This window comes from Drosophila tropicalis, unplaced genomic scaffold (assembly GCF_018151085.1).
Source record: "Drosophila tropicalis isolate 14030-0801.00 unplaced genomic scaffold, ASM1815108v1 contig_1190, whole genome shotgun sequence".
Classification (NCBI taxonomy): domain Eukaryota; kingdom Metazoa; phylum Arthropoda; class Insecta; order Diptera; family Drosophilidae; genus Drosophila; species Drosophila tropicalis.
Window position 1 is genome coordinate 1,366,693 of NW_027172561.1, and position 22,612 is coordinate 1,389,304.

The window sequence follows — 22,612 nt, forward strand, 5'->3', positions numbered from 1 at the left end:
GCCATGTCATGTCAGATCATTAAGAAAATATGGTCAAAAATGTTTCAATTAAAAAACCAAAGTAGACGAAGCAGCACGAATAAAAAATTCAACAAAATGAAATAACGTTGAAACTGAAAGGAAACTGAAAATTGTAGGCGGACAAGTTTGCCATAAATTGTGTAGGCTACTTTACTGTCAAGTCATTAACTGAGGCAGCAGCAGCAACAACAATGCGGCAAGTGAATCATTAGCAACAAAAGCAAACATATCAAAAAAAGTAAAACCAAACACACACACACACCAAAGCAGCTTACCAACTATATAGAAATCAAAAACTGAACTGAAATGATGATCAACATATTCTTTTTTTGAATTCCCACTTTTATTTTTCTTTTTTTTTTTTTGTCTATGAAAATTTGAAATTTTGTTTTTGACAAAAATTTGTTTCTCTAATTGCAATTTGCCTCTGTTTAAATGCTTTAATCAATATATTTGTTGCGATAATTTCTGAAATGATTTATGAAAATTGTTGGAAAATGTTTTTTCCAATAAATTATTATTTAGTTTGTTCTTCTAAATAAATATATGCCTTGGCTTTTGATATCGAACAATTGGACCCAACTTGGCCAACAACATGTGAACACACACAATTAAAAGGTAATATATATAATTATTTTTAGCCATATACCAACATTTGAATAACTAATTTGTTGTAGAAACTGTTTGAAGCAGAAATGTAATTCAGGGAAATAAATTTATAATGTTAAATGTTTTTTTTTTTCTAATTTATTATTCCACAAAATGCTAAAACAAAAACTTGCGATTAATTAATGTGCTAGTCATAATGGAAATTAATAGTTCAATCTGTTTGATTTTGCTACAATGTAGAAAACTTAGTCAGTCATTTAAATCGGCTTTTGGATTATAGAAACAAGTATTGATAACTATATTAAGATTGTCTATTAGATCAACGTGTTTTTCTTTTTATCTTGAGTCTAAATGTTCGTTCTATTGAAGTTAGAAATATTTGATGGGAGGAAAATTTGAGTTGGGTTTCATTTCAATTTGCTGACACGTGCCCCCCACCTGCTCCTCCTACTTAATACTGATGGCTTATGCAAAATATTTGTACTTTTGTTGTTGCATTTTTAATTAAAAACCATTTTTTTTTGTTTTCAGTTGTTTTTCCCTCTTTTCTTTTTGTGTGTGTACATGAGACAGAAAAGTAAGGCGTAAATGAATGCGACTTTGTTTGCTCACCTTTTCGGTGTATATTTTATGGTTTTTACCTGTAATAAACTGATGCGGATTGGTTATATGCCAAAGAGATAGAGGCATTTTGTTAGCCAGCCAGAGCTTTTCAGTTAGTAACTCATTTTTATGCATTAACAAACAACCGAGACCAATGAAACCGAAAATTTCGATTGAAGCGTTTGAAAACGGCCCATAAAACGGGGCTATAAAAATGCAAATTTTGTTGTTGGTTTTTTTTTTGTTGTTTTTTTCTATTTCTTCTTCTTTTAACATTAACCGAAACGTAGTAACAGCACAAGAGTCAAACGAAAAAGTGAATTAATCAATGAAAATTGAATGACATACAAGCCTATGGACTAGAGATATTTTCTCTTCGAGCTAATGTTTTATTTCTAATGTTCTTTCTTTTGTTTTGCATAAGGTTTTTCCATTAAATAAGAAATTTCTTATTAAGCCTTATGTTAAAAACACATTAACATATAGCTGCATAAAACTGATCTATTGAAAAGGCGGGGAGATATTGGGAGATATCTAAGTAGATATGTTGTAGAGGTCAAAGTTGATTCTAATAAGGTACTAAGAAGCGAATAAAGGGCTTATTATTATAAGAATATCCACAGACAGACAGATGGAAATGGCCAAATCGACTCGGCTTGTCATGCTAAGGCTAATCACTTTGGGTTACAAACATCTAAGTCATTTTATAATACTTTCTTTTGTCCTTAAGTAAAATCTTGTTGAAATATCAAATTTTGATGTAAAATATAATACTAAAATTAACTCAGAAGATTTTAATTTTTTTTTTAAATGTCCTAAGCCTTGCTTAAGGGACTTGAAATCTATTTTATCTCATAGGCTAAAGCCAGTTGAGAATTACAAGATAGTAGAAATCTTTTTGGCAAGCTTACACTGACACAATTCACCACCAGGAGCCCTAATGAAACCAAATGTATTGATAACTTTTAAATAATTATAATTAATGAGATTTAAGATGATTATGGCAACTTTGATTAAGCAGATTAAGATAATCTTCATAGCTTGAAATGAAATTGTCGTTGTTCCTATAGATAATAGCATTGGATTTTGATTTTGGAGTTGTTGCTTTTGACTTAAAAGTTTGTAAAAACGAAAAAACATATGTACGTCAAAACATTCAACTCTTTTGGCTAGATGTTTTCTGTCTTTTTGTGCTCGTCATGCCCCAATGGCTTGACGACACCCACAATAATGCTTCGTCGGCATACTATAAGGGAAATATAAATCTTCAATATATGTATAGTACACAAAAAAGAAGAAGAAGAAAAAAAACACACGGAGAAAAGTTAAAAGCCATGTTTGAAAAGGCGTTAGATTCGTTGCGGGCGCGCGCGCGTTCGTCGTTCCTCTTCTTTTTTTTCCCCTTCATTTGCTTACATCAAAGTCTGAAAAGCCGCTAAACAAAATGCCCACACTTGGCACACACACACACACACACACATACACACACTGGCATAGACATACAGACATCTATACACAACAAATGCCTAATTGTCTTGGCGGCATCGCACTCGTAAAACCTACAAAATTATTACGGGCCAAAAACTGAGTAGTCGAACAGTCGAAACACAGACAACAAAGTGGCAAAAAAAAAAAAAATAACTAAAAAACAAAAACAGCAAGCAAACGCGCCACTTCACATGTTTCGTCGTCATCGTCTCTGAGATGTGCCAAAGGGTAAACTAATGACAGTTTAATTTACTCCCATTGCGATGAAGTGTAACGACTCTCAAAACTCAATTAGGTTGAAACCTGGACAACAACTTGGTCAGGTATACATACATACATATGTACATATATGCATGGATGGTAGTAGTAGTAGTCAGTGAGTCAGTTAGTCGGTGAGGCATTTCTAATGCAGGTGCAACTCAAAAACAAAAATATCTTCCTTCTTCTTCTTCTTCTGGCTATCCAGTCTATTGGGTCATGACTTAAAAACGCATAATTTGTTGGCTTTATGAGCCGGCATTGTGTAGCTATCCCCTCTTCGCTACCCACTAAGGCCTTCTCTTTTCTCTCTCCTTCTCTCTCTCAATTAATTCGCCTAGTTTATGTTTATGGCAATGCTCTACGCATATTTCTGAGCCATATTTTATGATAAGCCTGGCTGAAATGGGTTGGTTGGTTGGTTGGTTGGTTGCTCTCCTCCGCCTATTGCCTTGGCGTTCTTTATTATAATGAACTTTTACGCAATGCGTATCTCATAGATACAAAAACTGCATGCCCGGCTCAGAAATACAGCAAGAGTTGGAGGAAGGGAGGGATAGAGTTGTAGGTAGATAGGTTAGGATCCCGCTCTCTCATATGAATTTATGTTATTAGCCTCGTAATTTTGTACAATATTATTGCAGTTATGTGTTTTTTTTTTGGTTTGTTGTTTCGTAGGCGATGCGCCTAATGAGTTTTTCCACTGAAAACGGGCTTACATATAAATTTATGCATAGGCATTGTCTCTCGACTCACCCCTTCCCCAACTCTTCCCTCTCCCTGTCTCTCTTTCTGTGAGCGACTGTGGGCGAGAGATTTCTTTCATTTTACCATTAATAAAAAATAAACAAAAAAAAAAATGAAGAAAAACCTGGTCTAACTTGGCTTATATACAACATTTAATGTGTGTTCTGTGTGGGCAGCTAGGCAAGTGCCTTCTAAGTGGGCTAAAGATCTTTCTCAAGGATCCAAGCAGCTAATTGGCAAAATAAGACCACAAAAACAAAAAAAAAAAAAAGAAAAGGAAAGACACTTCTTTGAAAAGACCTTCTAATAAAAACTAATTTACTTTAACCATTTCCATTTCAATTCCTTTTGACTGGTCGTTAAATATGATTCCTATCACCACCACCATATGCATTTCCATTTATCTTTCACCTCAACCTGGCCAGATCTCCCATCAAAGTCAACCACAAAGGCAACACCTATCCATCAACATAACCCACAAAAACCAAAAAAATGAAAAAAATACAAAGTACCTAAGAAATCGAAGGAAGAAACATTAAGTTAAGCCAGCTCTCGCTCTCGCTTGGGCCTGTCATGAACCAATTTTAAATGCTTTTCAATGGCTATTTAGGTGCTCCTTTCACCTTCTGTGCTCCATTATTCGATTCAACTTTTATGCAAGAGACAATGGATCGCCGACGGATCGAGAAACGGTCGATGGTGACGGTGATGGAGATGGAGAGATGGGGAGACGATGTCGTCGTCATCACCGTCGCCGTCGTTGCTGTTGCTGTTGCTGTTGTCGTGCCCAGAAAATTCAATTAGAAACCTACAAAAAAGGCCAAGCTATGTGGCATCGGCATTCTAACTAAATAGCATTCACCTGTCCAACACACACACACACACACACTGCTCACACACACACACACACACACACTTGTGAAGCAGCTGTCAATATCTTGGCGCCAAACAAGAATTTTTGTACAAGCCAAAAACAAAAAAAAAAAAAAAAAAAAAAAGAAGTCAAAGATCCATGGCCATCCATTAAATGCCTACCGTCAAATCATAATTCATTTTTTCTCTCTTATTATTGTTGGTGTTGTTGTTTGGTTGGTTGGATGGTTGGCTACGTTGTCTTGCTGAGATATTCTTCAGCTATTAGTTGCGGGCACTCCTAGACACGCAGCCGCAAGGCACAGGCTATAAACCAGGCAAAGAAGACGGCAACAACGGGAGCCGCAGCCGCAGCCGCAGCAGCAGCAGCTGCATACAGGTAGATGAGAAGGTTCTTTTAAGCAAAACACCAAAAGAGGGCTCAATCTATGAATCTATGCTGGGAATTTGCACCTTGCGCAATGGACTCTTAAAAGAATGAAAGAACGATGAGGCCAATAAGAGTGGCGTTATAGAGTGCTATTTGGGGGAAGGGTAGGAGAAGAAGTGAAAAGGAAAATAAGGGAATTGGGAGTGGGAATGGAAAATGAAAATGCAATGGGGTGGTGAAATGAGATGAGAGGAGAGGAGAGGTGAAGTGAGACCCACACTTATTCAACGATCTTCACTTATTCGGTTGCATGGCCCGCAGCTATGAGGCTACATCTTCGTCTTTACTCAACTCAACTCATTCTTATACTCAGGTAAGGTAGGTTCATTGATACCTTCCTCGTCGTCGTCGTCGTCGTCGCTTGCTTGTGGCTTTGGGTGCTCAATCAAATGCAATTAATGGCAACTGAAGGAAGAACGGAAGTTTCACTCTGAATATGCCAACATTTTCTTCATCTACATAGTATAGGTAGGTAGGTAGGTATATTTATATTTAATACCTGTATCTGCATCTATGCCTTTTTGGTCATACTATTGAAATGTCAGGTTTCTTCTCAGGCCTCTTACGTCTCAGTCGTCTCCGTCTCAGTCAGTTTCAGTCATCGTTGCCAATATGTCTCATATCATTTGCATTGGCAAATTAGCTTGGCATGCAATTTAGTTAGCAACAACATCATACATACATACATATGTACATATATAGATATAGATTCCTATACGCTGCATTAGCCATTATGGCAACTTTGTCGCTCTCTTTTTTTTGGCTAGCCAAAACCAAAATCAAACAAAAAGAAACAAAAATATGAGAAAAAGATACGGCAAACGGGGCAAAACTTTATTAGCCCGTTGACGCAAATTAACGGCGACCGCTTCCATTTCGCATTTCAAAAAAAAAAAAGCGTCAAACTTGCGCTGCTGCTGCACCACCATCGGCAGCAATGTGGTGCAGCGGAGTGGTGCCGTTGCCGCTGCCAGCGAAATAATTTGTAAATGTCAGAGCATTTTGACAGTTTGCGGTGATGTTTTTCAAATTACAAATTTACAACAGCAGCGGCAACTGAAGGCAGGCAAAATGGGCACCAAAAATCAACACAAACATAAATGAAAACAATTTGGCGAAAACCAGCAACAACAAGAACAACAACAACAACGGCAGCAACAAAAAAGATATATTTGAATTTCAGATTATGCATTTATTTTTTGCTATCTCCTCCTCTCTCTCACTCTATTTCTGTGTATGGTCTTTGGTCTTTGATTTATTCTTTAGCTGTGTGTTTGTATGTGTGGGTTGATTAAAAAAATCAGAGGGCCGTTGCTGAATTCTTTAGTGCCGAAGTTAGTATACCCTTGCAAGTCAAAAGACAAAACGTTAATCGTTAAGAAAATAACAAAGTTATGCTAAAACTCTGTGTCTTAGACTGATTATTCCTAAGGAAACAATAGAAGGAAATGTCTGCAAGGAGTTTGCATTGATCCGGCCAAACGAAGACACAGAAAGACGATCGAAACTAGTCTCGTCGTGCTGATCAAAAGTATATATTTGGAAGGTACATGTACACTTTGTATAAATGGATATGTGCTAAGTGAATGTACCCTTTTGCAAGGGTATGAAAATGTCTCTACAAATGAGAAGTCTGATATGACACAGAGATTTTGCAATATGATTATTTTGACTTCTCATACACTTAACGAAAATGGACTTCTCTTAACTATGGCAAAGTTGTTGAACATATTTGAAATTGTTTCGAAGATAAACTTAATCATATAACTATTAAAAAAACAACCAAGTTCTATCATCAGTAGACACAGAATTGCAATAATTGACAGCTTCAAAGGCAAAACTAGTTGAGAATTGCAACTAAACGAACCGAAAGATGATTGACAAAACTAAGAAAAGCAAAGTTAAAATTGTTGTACTGACTTTTCTTTGGCTTAATAGCAAGGTGTGACTTAAATTTCCAAAAGGTCATAATCAGATTATTAGATGATGTATTTTTGAAGGTTTATTTTAGAAGGTTCGCTTTCCTAAGCTAATAAGATTCGAATGGTAGTGAAACACCTTGTCAAGTCTTTACATTTCATTAAATGTTGCTTCATGTAATTCCACATTGTTTTCTTTGTGTTAGATAAAGTTTTAGGAGTTAATCAGAAATATTTTGTTGCGCTAGTTACGACTCCTTTTACCTGCCTGACTTGTGACTTTAAATTGTGTCCAAATGGCAGTATTTTCTCACAAAATTTTAAGTAAAGTAATAATGGTTAATCTCAATTACTTTTCGATTTGAAATTTAAATGATTTAATGATCAAAAGTGATTATTTGTAATTTGTAGATTATCAAAGGTAAATATGATTAGTAAATTGACTGATCATACATAAATATCGATGTGTGTCTCTTGGAGAATCCTTCAAAAACTATTGAAATCGATTGAATAACTTATTTAATTACTTAAAGTACTAAAATTTAAAACAAAAGTCGATTACTAGGCGGATAAAAACTGTAACTTTAAAAAGGATAAATTATTCCTTGTCAATTTTCTTTTCACTGAACTACATTTGAGGTCTGTTTTTTTATTTATTGGCTCTTTAAGTGAAGAATTTTAACGAGCAGTGTAAAGTTTTTAGGCTTTTATTGTTTTTAGAAAACCATTTAACCAAAACAAAAATAAACCAAACTAATGTGAGAAGATCGCATAAGAGAAAGGGATCTGAATGGGATGCAGTGGCCAGTACTTTCCCACTTTCACCTGGAGCACACTAAGTGTGTGTGTGTGTCTTGAATAGGTCCAAGTAACGTTAAACTAAAGCTAAAAGGCATGGTAAGGTAAAGTAAGGTAAGGTAAGGTCTGGCTTTTAATTTAATTAGAGACACTGACTGAGAATGGACTGGAAGTTGGACTGGGTCTGGGGAATTGGTCGACTAATAAAATGCCAGTTAAAGACAAAGATAGGGCACTGCGTTTGGCTTTGACTTTGATGGGGAGGGGGACAGACCGAGAGACAGAGAACAATAAAATGTGCAAATAAATACTTTGGGTGTGGTGGCCAGTTGACTGAAATGGAGAACTAGCTGGATTCTCTCGCTCTCTCTGTCCCTCTGTTGGACAGACAGATGAACGGCTGCTTACCAGGCACGCGGGCAAATTAACTTGCTGGGCAGATTAACTGCGAATGAGTACCAGAGAGAGAGAGAGAGGGGGGGATAGGTGGCATATATACATCGAGTCTTTACATTGATAGGAAGAAGGGGGGTTTATATATATATATATATATACACTTATATATATATACTATAGAGGCTGCCCGCAAGGGATAGCAAATGCCAAACAAATGCGATAATAGTTGGCAAAGTCAATGGCTAGACAGCAAAACCAACAACAGCAACAGCAACAACAGGAACAGAAACAACAACAACTTGAAATTGAAGAAAATTACACTAAATTGGCTTCAATTATTGTATTAATTTGGGTTCCGTGTTGCTTTCCGGCTTATCCCTTTTTTTCCACGTTGCAGTCTCTGGCTCTCTTTCTCTCCATCTCTCTGTGTTTGTGTGTGTGTGTGTCTTGTAGTTGTTGCCCTGGTGTGGCCATGGCCAAATGAACGATCTTTCTTTCAAATTCCTCATCCTCCTCCTCCTCCTCTTCCACCACCGCTTAGACACGTCTGCAAAACATTTTGTTTTCTAACTTGGTTTTGGCATTTTGATGGGCCACTTTTTCAGTTAAGTTTGCTTAGTTGAGTTATTTCAAAATTATATTAGACAGTTTTCAGAAACCAAGAGAAACAGATAGAGAGAGAGAGAGAGACAGAGAGTGAATGAGAGAAGAAATAAATGTATGTAGGTAGGCAGATAGATAGATAGGTTTGGCTTGCCATTGCATCTTGCCTCTAGCCGACTGTCGTGCAGGAAGCAGCGCCCTGGCGCGTTGGTCAAAAGGAAGCTGACGATTATAGTTCGTAAACCCGTAAGTATGTAGTTAGTTGCTGAAGTGAATGTGTATGTGAATCTGACTTGACTGAAACACCATCACAATCCACAACAATAACTCTGTAAATGCACTGGACCCATGTATGTATGTATATAGAAGTTGTTCAACCTGACGTTGTGCGGTTGCATCCGGAAGAATAGCACCAGAAAACAACAACATTTTTAAGTTTTTTGACATTTCGACATTTTCGAAAACTTTTGCTTAAGATTTTGTCATAAAATAACAATAATAATTCAAACAAAAGAACTTTTTTACTTTTAAGCTGATAAAAAACCTTTTGAAAAACTAAACAAAAAATCTTAAATATAAATGCCACAAATCGCTTTAAATAATTAATTAATTAATTAGTTAAGTCCTGAAACTGTTTTTGGCTTTATTCTATCCTTTAGTTAAGTTTGTAATTTTCTTTTAACGTTTTCCATTTCTCATGACCTTAGTAGATTTGATTGTATTCCAAGAAAAATGTGACACAAATATTTCATATTTTTTTTACCTACTAATTATAAATTGTTAGCAACTGTGTTGCCAGGTTAATTAATAAGCAAAAGCAAAGGGTAAAAAATTCACTTGCTTAGAAAATTTATTAGAATTAATTGACATAAAATGGTTGAAAATAAACTAAATTTTAAAAGTTTTACCTGCAGAGAACTGATCATTTTTAAAATTAACATTTATATATAGTCTAAATAGAAAAGATACAAAAAAATAAGTTAAAAAAAAAAAAAAATTCTCATTTCGAAGTAATTTCTATTTTTAATCATATTTTAAATTAAAAACTTTAAAAAATTTCTCATTTTAAAGTCGAAAGGACTAAAAAGATTAACACTTCTTATTAGATTGAATTAAAATTAAAACTAAAACTCACCAATAAATTCTCGCCGCGTTTTGCACACAATAAAAACAACAACACATTTTGTAGTTATTTATAGCAAAAAACAAAAAAAAATTGTTCACTTTTTTTTTGACTGACCATTTAACTTTTTTTCGCACACGAAACAACTCCAAAAAAAAGGGAAATATTGCTTATTGCCGTCGCCAGAGAAAAAAACAGCAAAAAAAAAAAAAAACAAATAAAAATACAAATACAAATGTTTATTTTTATATATGAAGATGTCTTTTGCGTTTTCTGGGCCAGGACACGCAACAAAATTTGATTTTGAACGCGAAAGTTTTGCTTAATATGTGCCAAAAGGAAGGAGTTCTCTGCCTGTCTGTTTGTCTCTTTCGCTATTCTCAAGTCGCCAATCTGTTTTTCTCTCTCTCTAGTGATTGTTCTGTCCGCGCGGCACGAAAGCCAAAAAGCGAATGCCGCAATTGGCAACTGGCGGCTAAAAAAGCGACTCACACAAAATCGAGGCGGAACGGTAAAGGCAAGGCAAGGCAAGGCAAGGCAAGGCAAAGGCAAAGGCGATGTCAGTGGCAGCTTTGGTCCGACTGAGTCTGAGTGTGTTTACACCAACACACACGAAAAAATATATATAGTGTGTGTATATATGTATATCAAATATGTATTATATATACTCCAGTATTGTGTGTGTGAAATTGCAATTTTGCCAGCAGCTGCAGCAGAATGGCAATCGCAACATGTTGCTGCTGTTGCTGTTGCTGCTGCTGCTTGGCTTTTTGTGGTTTTGTAGCCCACCACAATATAAATTCACCACAGTTTGACTCTGTGTGTGTGTGTGTGTGTGTGTGTGTGTGTAGGTTACTTGCACGTGTTTTGGCACAGGATTTTGGATTAGCCCTAGAACCGACTCTGAGCTAACTCGTTGAAATGTTGCTCAGCTGTTGTTGTCGTGGTTGTTGCTGTTGCTGTTGTTTGTGGGCTTGGCGCCTGACTGACATTTCCTTTTGATGCGCCTACGTGCCCAGCCGAAAAGCGACGTCTCTCGACACAGTGGTGAAGGGTATAACACCAGGAAGGGGTACACATGCATGTATATAGGTGAGATGGCAATGGGTGGTAATGGGGGATAACTACAATATACCTCTTTCCCTATATCTTCGTTTCCCTCGGCCCCTGTCTCACTCTCTCTCTCTCTCTCTCTATTCCTGACTCGTTTGTGGTCTCCATGATCAAAACGCTCAACTTGATATGCGCATGACTGCACATAGAAAAAACATTGAGAAATTCAAAGAACAAAAACCAACAAAAACACATGGAAAAAGGGGAACGTAGTATATACCAACATTTTTTCTTCTTATTTGTTTCTTTTTTCCTTATTTGAGTGAGTTTTGCCACCAAACTCACTCAAGCAAACCACCCAAAACACCAGGCCAAACGCAGTCAACCACTCTCACCCACCCAACACTTGAACAATGTTAATTGTGGGTATACATATGTATATACCTCCATATGTATGTGTTTGTATGCCATAATTAAAATGGCAACAAAATGTGATGCAAATATGCACAATTCAATCAAATGGATGGAATTTTACCACACACAACAAAGGCAAGCAACGTGGCGTATACTTGATACAGTCACCCACTTACCAAATAACCTGAGGCAACAAATTTTGTGTGTGCGTGTGTGTGTGTGTGTTCAACCAACAATTTGTGGTCTACTTTTTTGGCAACAAAAACAAAAAGGTATGAAAAAAAACTTTTTATTTTGGAAAAGTTTTGCCAGCTTCTCTTGCTCTCTCCATCTCTCTCTCACTCCCTCTCTCCATCAATGAAAAGTGTTTTTCTTTAGATATGTCAGACACGCCTCCGAATGTCGACCCTAACACACTGCTAATTACATGCAGCTACATCCGGCAACAGACACACACACACACACACACGCACACTTGTTGAAATATAATTTTTTATTTTTCCTTTAGCCCATGTGCTTATCTTTATTACATAATCAGAGGCTGACCACAAAATAGACGAGCATTTATTTTCTCACTAATCAACAGAGATTTCTGTGTCTCTCTCTCTCTCTCTCTCTGTCTATCCCTGTTTCTCAATCAACACATGTTCCATTTTTCTCATCATTCAAAGAACAAGAGAGAGACAGAGAGAGAAAGAGAGACTGACTGACGGTGGGCAACAGCAAGTGGAGGAAGGAAAAAGACATAAACAAAGGGACATATTTATTACATCATAAGAAGCAGCAGAAGCAGCAGCAAAAGATCTGAGAGGGAATAGCCAGGCAAAACTGAAAGTGCCTTCAGTTGGTTAGCCTATAGACCTACATAATACACAACGGGGACAGGACAAGCCAAGTAAAGCAAAGCGAACAAACAAACAAACCAAATGTGCAACGCACACACACACACACACACACACAAGATGAAGAACAAGGAACACAGCAAAAGACAAAAAAAAAAAAAAACAGGGGCAAGGGCTCGTCATTGTTTCGCTTTCATTGAGATTCAGATTCAGACTCTGAGATTCCGATGGCGATGGCGATGCCGATTTCGATTCTCAGCCAGGAAAAAACCCACACACACACACACACACACACCGAAAGAAGTGAAGAGGGAGCAATAAATCAAAGATATAAAAGTTGAATGCACCAGCAGAGAGTGAGATCGAGAGAAGCAAAGGCGGATGCAAAAGTCGTCACCAAAAGAAACGGACAGGAACCTGGGAACCCTTGCCTACCTCAATGCCGTGTGTTTCGTTCTTTCTGATATTACTATACCCTATACTATATCTATCTTCGAAAACAAATCCAAAAGCGTTAAAGGAAATGCGTAAAAAAGTAAAGCGGCAGCAGCAGCAGCAGACGGCAGCGTTGGGAAACGTCAGCTGAGCGATGAAATGTTCGAGACAAGAAATAAAAGGGTTAAAAAACAAAAAAGAAACCAGTGAGGAACGATGCTGAGCATGATAATCCTGCTTTAATTTGTTTGCCATTGTAGGACATAAGACGAAGGACAACTATCTCAGCAGGGGTAGCAGCAGCAGCAGCAGTTGGACTGATTGTGCCACAGATATTTTACCCTGCCCTGCTTGCGCCCCCTTTGCCCCTTTTTGTGGCACAAAAATAAAGCTTAGCAAATTTCCCCAAATGAAAAAATGACGGCAAAAATGGATGGAAAAATTTCATATAAAAAGGGTTCGTTGTCCGTGGCAAAAAAAAATGGCATAATTTGCTTAAGAAAAGTTTTCCAATTTATAAATGACAAACAAAACAGCCAAAAACGTAAGAACGTAGAGAAAAAAACCCCAAGAATCCGGGCAAAGAACTCAGCATAATGAGTGCAGAAGAAAATGAGAAACTTCTAAATGAAGGGCGGCAGCCTTCCTCTCCCCTCGCCACACCACACCGCACCACAACGACTCTCCTAGACAAGGCATCTTTTAGCCATTTCTCTTTTGGTTTTGGTCTCTGTGTTTCTAATTAAAGTGCTTGGTCCTTTTATGCAAATAAAAAGGACACACCGAAAAAAAGGAGCAGCCGTTTAAGCATTAATCAAAAAATCAGCTGAAAATTAAAAGCACTAAAAGAAAAGCCGAAAGGAAAGGCGAAGAACTTGAAAAAAATAACGAGTTGGGGAGTTGACTACACAAGAGCACAAAGCAAAAGTTGCTGATGAAGAGACCAAAAAAAAAAGGACACAATGATAAGGCGTAAAAATTAGAGAAAAAGGATTGCTTGGCTCGTCTATTTTGGCCAGGCACTTCAAATTGAAACTGATTGAGAACTTTTGAGTTTGGAATGCCATTAAAGTGATGAGACCGACGGAATGAGAATTAAATTAATTAACAATGTTTGGGGAAGGGTGTGTTCGTGTATGTGTATGTTCGTCGGGGGGTGTTGAGAGAAATTGAAAATGGGTCAAAATAAATGCACACACATATTGCCTAGGTTGTTGACTGGTTGCCTGTCCTCGACACGTGCAACCGCTTTGCGAAACTCTCGCAACTTTATGCAGCATCATAAATACATACATAAACATATGTAGATATGTATGTCTGTATATGCATATACATATATGAACAGACATTTCACTTGCTATTTGTGTATTGTTGTTGCTGTTGTTTATCTTCACCCCGTCACTCTGTTCCGTTTCCCTTTTTCTGCACTCACTCTACAACTTGTCTCTGTTTACGCCCGAGAGTCCCGTCAGTCCAGTTTTTGAATTGAATATTGTCTGTGCAACCCCTTCACCACCTCACCACCTCACCACCTCTTGAAAACAGCTCCACTTACTGGCTAAAAGGATGGGATCCATGTCTCTGTGGGGCGGTTTTTAAGTGGTCCTTGATAAGCGGCTGGGCCCAACGTAATGCCCATAATGCGCTTTAACCAAAGACCATACAATGAAGACTCGTCCACTGGCTGCACCAACAGCACACACACAAACACAGAGAGAGTCCACACAAATGTATTTTAAAATAAACTTTTGGCCACGACTGTGGGATTGCGTCTGCAACTGATGAAATATCAATATTGAGGTAGCAGAAAACAATAACCAAAAAAAAAAAAAAAAAAAAAAAAAGAAAAATATCAATTTAATTCGATAGTCGTGAGAGACATGCCAAAAGTTTTGGTGGAAGCGTTAAAAATATCACGGATTTCTTTTTTTTTTTTTTTACCTTTACATTTTTTTTTTTGTCTGTTTTTTATTTATTTATTTAATGGCACGCAGGTGCACCAACAGCAGCAGCGGCAGCAGTTACTACTGAGATTGGACTCTGGGCTGCATTTTGCCATTAAGAAATTAAAAGTATTGCCAGCCGATAAAACAAATGAAGTGGGCAGCACCAAATATGGTATTGAGATAATGATAAACTGATGGAATTCATAAATATCAGAAATTGAGTAGACTAGCATATGAAAAACTTTGGAATACTAAAGTTAGTTTGGTATACCTAATCAATAACAAGGATGCGCAATAAGGATGATGAAATAGAATAGAGAAAAGTTAAACATTAATATTGGATTTTATTTCGTTATCCACACATAAGCTAAAATAATAGTTTTTGACACTAGTTTAGAATAATGAATGATATTAGGTAAGTCTCTGGATTGTAGTTAAAAGAAACACGATAGTGAAATCCGTTTATATTTCTTAAGTTAGTTTTAAGACATGCTTGAAATTGAGAAAATCACTTCAAAATCATCTCAACCTCCGATCTCCTCTCTGATACTTCCAACCCACCTAAATCAACAAACCAATACGATTTTGTCTAAGATAGTCAACTGTAGGTACATAGACAAACACCATCTCACTCTATATAAATACACATACACTCATTATAAGTCCCTTATTCATACCTTTATATAGTTGAAGCTACTGAGTTAAACTTGCTTATACTTTTACATCTGTCACATGAATCGAAAGGTGCCTTTATAAGGCAGCATAACATTGTTGCAAGAGATCAAAGTCGTCAAAGGTTGCAATTTCAAGACTTTTTTTTTTTAAAACTCATAACTACATCGTGAGAAATGAAATGTCGAAAATTATTCTTAAACTTTGATGTGAACGATATTATGTATGTGGACTTGTAATTGATGTAATTAAGAATAGCAAACAGGTTTGGCCATCGAGTTCCTCGACTTTAGATTATTGTAGAGGTTGAGCTGCCTCCCTCCCCCAAGGATTCAACTGAACACAAAAAGACAAATATTAAATCTTAAATATCTCTAAATTGCTTCTTAAAACAAAGAATAAAATAATGAAAGCCATCAATTCGAATCTTAAATTTGAAACAACGACTCGCAAAGAGCAACACAATTGAATTTTCATTAGTTGTTCCGTTTCCTGCTTACTTATGATGAAATCAAGTTGCAGACAAAAGACATTGAAAATTGTTATTCCCTGATTGGACTCAAAAACAAAGTAGAGCTTTGATACAAAGTTTGGATAGAGAAAAATCTATCCTTCCAAAATCTATGGAAGCTCAAAAACCATGGAATAGCTGACCTTTTCTTACCCTTAATGTTGAAAAAGGAGCTTGACAATTCGATTGAAAGGTTAAGACTTGATTACCCTTGACAATAATGAGTCTAGGGACATTATTCTTTCTTCCTTTCAACCTCTAGGATTATGTCTTTTGAATGTTAAACGAAAAATGTTTCTAGAAAATGAAGCAGTAAATCTTTATTCTGGTGACTAAACATTAGTCTTATACGATTGTGAAGGAAATATTAAATAAAAAGTTATATTTAGATAGTTAAGCTAAGTCTTTGATTGATTAATTGATTGATTGATTGATTAAAAAAATAAAAACGATGTTTCCATAAAATTGATTTATATTATTAAAAATGGCAAATATAATTTATGCTTAAGGTCAGTCACAAGGATTTTCATTAAGTCATTATATATTCTGGTTCAGTTTAATATCGTGAAATGTTTACTAAAGTTCAAAGTATTCAATTTTAAATTGGAAAAATTGAAATTCGATTTAAAACAAAAACTTTTTAAGGTTCTAATTCAAAAATAAAATAAATGAATTAAGTTTTAACTTACCCAAAATTTTAGTGGACTCCTTTTTCGATTGTTTTTTAAGGATTTTCCCGAGTTGAAGTTTGTTTTAAAAGATGTTTGAATGTTCATTCTTTTTGTTTTTGTTGCAATACTTAAAAAAAACAGAAAAACAAAAAAAAAAATATTATATTGTGGAACAGTTTCATTTTCAACATTTGTTTCTTTAGTTTTTGAAAAAAAAATACTTTAGCTATGCCAAATTTCGTTTATTTTTGGCGCGTTTTTGGTTATTTTGGCACTCTAAAAAATTGGGAATGGGTTGGGGGGAGGGTTCGGGGTAACCATCTCTATTTGCATTTGCGACAACAACAAATAACCACAGCATGTTTATGTGTAAATGTAATATGGAAATGTATCTGCATCTGCCTCTGGTTCTGTCTCCGTTTCAGTTTCTGTTTCTGTTTCTGTTTCTGCTCTTGGTGACTAAAAGTCAATGTCAGAGCTTTTAGCCATAGCCAAAACCAAAATGGACAGACACATACACTTCCACACACATGCATGCATATGACACGCGCACAATACACCAACACCAACACCAACACATACGCACAATTTACAGTTAGAGTAGCAAACAAGTTGAAAACTGACCAGCCAAGCCAAGCCAAGCAAAGCCAAGCCAAGTCAGAGTCAGGCCCAGAGTCAGCCGGTGTCCAGTCCCAGTACCGGGCCAGACAATAAAATTTGCGCCATAAATCAATTTCAAGTTGCAAAGTCGTTGTCGTTGCTGTTGTTGTTGTTGTTGCTGTTGTTGTCGCCGTTCCGCTGCTGCTGTTGCTGCAAGTGTCACTTGGCAAAACGAGAGACTGGAGAGACTGGTAGACTGAACTGAACTGAACTGAACTAAACTGAACCGCTGGCTAGTCTGTTGATGACTAAGATTTATTTGTCGCAAAAAACAACAAAAAACACAGCAAACAACAAAAAAAAAAACCAACAACTGTTAACTGGGAAACTGGGAACTGGCAACAGCGGCTGCTGTCATGATACTGCACAAGGCCAGTTGGCAGGATAAACCACGGAGCCTGAGCCCATAGTCACATTTTGAGCCTCAGATGGACCAAACAAACGACGACGGCCAGCGACGCAGCCAACAGCGGCGGCAGCAGCAACACATCTAGAACAACAAACCAAAAAAAGAAAACAACAACAACAACAAAAAGCATATGAAAAGGGGGTGGCATTGGCCATGGCCCTGGTTAAAACTTCTGCCCAGCTTCTGCCAGCCGCCTGCCTTCTGCTATACTTGTTGTTGGTGTTGTTGGTGGTTGCGCAAACCGCCAAAAAAAAAAAGAAGAAGAAGAAAGAAATCTACACACACGTACACCCTCCCTCTCGCACACACACACACCCACATAATACATATGCAAATTAACGGCCGTTTTTTTTTTCTAAATGAAATTTTTTGAAAATAAAAATGGAGCAGCGACCATCAACCGCAGGACGCAGGACACAGGACGCCAGCGTCGACATCAGCGTCGACGTCAGCGCTCAGCTTCCACCATTGCCGTGCAATTTTTTCTAATGAAGCGAATGCCGCCCCCTCACCCCTTACTTCACCACCTCCTTCCCGCCACACCTAAACGCGAGTTACGCTCAAAATTGAAATCAAAGCGGGGAAAATGCCCAGAACTGGAGCCAAAACGAGGTTACAAAAAAGGGAAACAGGCAAAAACCAACCCTGCCAGAAAGAAAAGTCAGCACTCGCAACACCCACCCACACACACACATGCACACTAACACCAACTAAATCAAGAGGAGGCAAAAAAATGAGTCCCCATAGCAACAACATCTCTCACCCAATGCCAAATCATCATCATCAATGCACGCAGAGCCCATATACAATTTATGTGCAACAAAATGGGCAAAAAAAACAAGGAAAGAAAGCAACACAGGAGAAAGACGTAGCCACCCCTGGCAAATGAGGGTGACTTAATACCCCCCACCCTCGACCTCGCCCTCACCCAAACCCTGCCCAGCACAGGGAGAGCCAAAACCGCCGGCATTTGAGCCACAGAGTGCAAAAAAAATGGGAAAAAATGCTGAAAATCCAATATGGCTACAATTTGCGCGCGGCAAACAGAGAGAGAGAGAGCAAGCGAGAGGGAGATGGAGTGAGTAAAAGAGACGAAAGAAAGAAAGAAAAAATAAATATTGTATATGAAATTTTTTTCTTTCTTCTTCTTCTATTTGCCCTGGCAACGCAGCGAGACACAACTAAGGGAGAAAAAAAAGTTGCTGCTGCAAGTGAGGCCAGTGACGATAAGTGGGTGGGCAGGTGGTTGTGGTGGGTGGGGGTGGGCTATTAGAAACTTTAAGAAGAAGACGACGACGACAGAATAAAAAAAAAGAAATAAAAACGAACGAGAAAAAAAAAAAAAAAAAAACTCCGCCCCCTTTTTTAAGACAAGCGTCTGCGCGAAGGTAGCCAGACGCTGGCGCAATGCCAGCAGCAACATCAGCAAACGTCTCGCTCTCTCTCTCTCTCTCTCTCTCTCTCTCACTCACTCACACTGCCCTGTCCCTCTCTGGTCTCGCTTTCTCTCACTTGCACTCGCACTCACCCTCATACGCTGCTCTGTCACTCACTCACTTACTCACTCACCCACCAACTAAAACGAATGAGTAATTAAATGCTTATTAACGGTTCGCTGAGTCGCCTACAAAAACAACAACAAAACTCTCGTTAGCCTCGGCATTATAATTAAACTCAGAACACTGAGTGAAGTTCTCTCAAGGGAAAAATCCTCCACCCAACTATCTGATGGGGGAAAAAAGGCGAACCTCAAACCGAACCTCAAACTGAACTCGAATCGAAATTGAAAACTGAAAACTGAAAACGGAAAACTGCATGAAAAAAAGGAGGGAAAACATTAAGTGAACTGAATACGAAATTGAGCTCAACCCTCGCTCACCATTTTTGCTCATTGCACTAGCCAACCAATTGCAGTTTTTTTTTTGTTCGTTTGTTCTTCTTCGATTGTTCTTGTTGTTGTTGTTGTTGTTTTCTGCGGCTTTGGCAGTTTTCCTTGCACTTTTGTGTGACGCCATTTTGAAAATGGCATTTGTATGCATTTTAGCAATTGCAAGAGACAATCGAATCGACACACGACTAGTTCTTCTCAATCATCTTTCTCTCCCTTTCTCTCTTTCTGTCTCTGTATCTTTGCCAGAGGGCACTTTGGTCGAAACTCTGATTAATTGGCCAAAAGGCGTCCATAAAATAATTTTATTACTCAACTTCATGTGTGACGTCACAACTTAAAGGTAACGGACCCAAATCCAACTCGTCGACATTATTTTAAACTGGCCACAAATAAACGGCTTTTAGTCGAAATTTTAAGGCATTGATCATTAATCTCCCCCTCGCTAGTTTGTTTATTTTAATTGCCGTATTAATTTAGTATGTAGTTTTGCGTATCCACAACTAATCTATGTATGTAGTAGGTCTGGGTATATTGGCAATGTCAAAAAAGAAAACTCAGTTCTCTTAAACCAAAAACTTTCCTCATGAAATGCTGTTCAAAACAAAGTTCAAAGAGAATTCTCATAAAGAATTCTCTCTCATTCTCTGCTTATGATTCTGTAGATGAAATTTAAATATATTTTTTATACCTTTTCTTTTATATTGGCCTTGTCAAAGTTCCTCATGAAGAAATGAAGCTAAGAACTTTATTTCAAAAACAAATCATTCACTTTGAGAAATACTCAAAAAATGCTGTTGAAAATGAAGTTCAAGCACTCAACAAAAACTTCTTTGCATATAAATTTGAAAATAAATTATACAGGGCATATTTTTGGCTGCGACAAGGACATGTTATCCCTTTTTAAGGGTAACTCGGAGTTGCTGATTCAGTAATTAAATCAAAAATTATATAAAATAACTGAAAATTGCTTATTCTTTTCAAGATTTAACTCGACTTGGCTTAAATGTTTAAAATTGGAAGCAAAATGTGAAAAACATTTCATTATTTGAACATTTTGAAAGTTCATCGTAAACATTTGAATGGATTGAAAAACATTTGTTTTTATTCCCCACTGAATGGCATCTACTTTGGAAATTTGCATGACATCTTGGAAAATTGAATTTAAACTTGATCCACCTACTGACAGTTTCAAGTGAAACTAACAGAAACTAGATGAAAGACTTAACTTAGTCTTCACATCTTTGAATATGTAAAAGTGTTGGAATTATTTTTTACTCTTCCTTTCTATTTATTTGTAAATTAAAGGGTATTAACCTGTGCGTTACATAGAGCAACGGCCAAATAATTTCGTTGCTGCTTTATGTTTTGGGTCTATGAAATTCAATTTGATTTTTATTTATTTCATTTTTTCCCCCCATTCACAACCAAATTTAATAATTATGCGGCTGACAGGGTCTTTGACTTTAGAACCAATTAAAAATTGAATTAACAAATATTCCTAGCTTTTTGGTTTTCGTTTTGTTTTTGTTGTGAGGGGGGACACATAAAAATTGAAATCAAAATCGAAATGGAAATGGAAATCGAAATAGATATAATAGAAAATGTTAATTTAACTGAAATTGCTGCATGCATATGTATGAATCAATTTTTTGTTGTTCTTTTTTGTGTTAGACAATTTTAATTAAATTAATTAATTAAAAGTCTAAAATGGGTAAGCGTTTATTTGATCGCCTCATTAAATTGTCATTAAGCTGACAAACGGTTTTAGTTTCAATTTTTGTTGTATTTGAAGTTGAAACTTTTAAGTGTGTGTGTGTGTGTGTGTGTGTGTGTGTTACCTTTAAATGGAGTGATGCTACCGCCTCTAGAAGGGGCTTTAAGAATTCCATTTGCTTTGGTTTTTTGTTGGTGTTGCATGACTCACTTTTCTTGAATTATCCTTGGGAACTCTTTAACGCACAATTTACGCACAAATTTGTAATTTTCTTTCCATGGAACACAGGCACATAAACAAAAACAAAAAGAACTAAGGAGAAAGAATGATGAAACCCTTTCAACCACAACAACAACACTCGCACACACCACGCAGAGATCCCGCCGTCAAAAACCTATTTTTGGGGATGTGATGTCCTTTCTGTCTCTCTGTGTACGTGGCAAGCGACGCCGGCGAACTGTCGATGTTGAGACTTGTCGAAACTTGCCTCGGAAAAACGCATCAATTTTGACCGGCACTTGAGAACATACAAGACAAAAGCAAAAGCTGCGTGCTCAAAAACTTGTTCGATTCTTCTTCTTCATCTGGTTCCTTGGTGTTTGTTTGTTTTTTGCCCCCCACCCCACCCCGAAAGGGTTGCCTTACGCAATTGCCAATGGTTGATAACAAAAAGGGGTTGTGCACAACAACAAAAACAAACTGCGGCACGCACAAAAACAACGCTATAACTTTTCCTTTTATTGTTTTGCGGCACTTGGTAGAGATCCCCCCAGATGTGTGTACGTATTTAGGCTAGGTGGAAAATGCGTCACTTTTGGATTACAAAACCGAGTGTCGCGAAAGAGAGAGAGAGAGAGAGAGCTCTCTGGCTAACCAAAGTGAATGTGTGTGTGGTCAACAAAAAAGTGTCAACGGTCAGGGGGTTGGCCAAAGGGTTGGTGTGTGTGTGTGTGTGCCACAAGATGCTTCAATCATATTGGACTCACCGCTCGTTCTGACTCATTACTCATACGAGTCACTCACTCAATTGATTCACTCAACTCACTCGGAAGGGGAAATGTTCGTGTCTCCTCACTAGTCAGCGATGTTTTGTTTTTTCACTGGCGATGATTCACGAATTGTTCAATGTGCTTACTCCGCCCACTTTCTCGCTTTGGGTTCTCGTTCGCTCATTGAGTGCAAAAATACGAAAACTGTTTTGAGTGGCTTTTGAGTGATGGGCGATGTTTTTGTGGCGATGTTTATTAGGTGTTCAAGCGATGCGATTTGATTTCTCTCTCTCTCTTTTTACTGATCCCAAATATCCTGTGTCTTTCGTCTCAAACTGTTCCCAGGTCCTAGGCGTGATTTTGTCAAGGTTTGGAACTTGGCTAAATCTCAGATTTTCTATGTTTCCCTCCAACAATCTCAATCTCGATTGCAACAAGTTAACGATATTTGAATCATTTCTCTTGATTAGCGCAAAAGCCAGCTGGCGACCATGAAAAAGGAAAACAAACTTCTCCCGCCTCCGAAGGTGTCTTAAA

General features: G+C 37.4%; 2 long non-coding RNA genes across 2 annotated transcripts in view; one reads left to right on the forward strand and one right to left on the reverse strand.

Annotated features, from left to right (window-relative positions):
* The window catches only part of LOC137580053 (uncharacterized), a 38,175-nt gene extending 28,189 nt beyond the window's left edge, over positions 1–9,986 (reverse strand). The window contains exon 1 of the long non-coding RNA XR_011032927.1: positions 9,881–9,986. This is a non-coding gene — a long non-coding RNA (uncharacterized lncRNA). The remainder of the gene's footprint in view (positions 1–9,880) is intronic.
* Positions 1–22,612, forward strand: part of LOC137580061 (uncharacterized) — a 125,061-nt gene that overhangs the window by 29,957 nt on the left and 72,492 nt on the right. The gene's annotated exons all lie outside the window — the stretch shown is intronic.